Here is a 509-nt window from a genome sequence, read left to right on the forward strand (position 1 = left end):
GAGCGTTTCAGCTCAAGGTCTTGCCAGTTGCTTCCCCGGCCATCGTCTTCTGGGATCGCCACACAACACAATGAGAAACAGGTCCTAGAAACAAGCATGTCCTCACAGGCAAAGGGGAGGACAGAGGAAAAGAGGAAAGCAGACTGTACCAGCAGATTTCCCTCCCCGAGCACGTCTCCTTCTCTCACCCTGCGCTGGCACGCTGCGAGCAGGGGTTGGATATATTACAACGCAGAGCAGAAGGAAAGATCATCCTGCCAGCACCGCTGGCGAGTCAGAAGCCCTGCAGTGCAGTAAAGCCTGGCCAGTGATGAGAGGACGAGCGACAGTCTCCCCACCGCAGCTGTTGAAGGACACACAGGGCAGGTCGCACTTCTTCTTGGAGCAGCCGATTTTGCACTGGGATGCCTCATCTACTTTGCAACCGAGCTGGCAAACATCCGATCTGCTGCAGAGCAGGGTCCCCTTCGCTCTTCTCTTCCCCTTCGCTTCGCCAGCAAGGTGGAGCG

Source organism: Charadrius vociferus, unplaced genomic scaffold (genome assembly GCF_000708025.1).
Source record: "Charadrius vociferus isolate BGI_N301 unplaced genomic scaffold, ASM70802v2 scaffold390, whole genome shotgun sequence".
In the NCBI taxonomy this organism is placed as follows: domain Eukaryota; kingdom Metazoa; phylum Chordata; class Aves; order Charadriiformes; family Charadriidae; genus Charadrius; species Charadrius vociferus.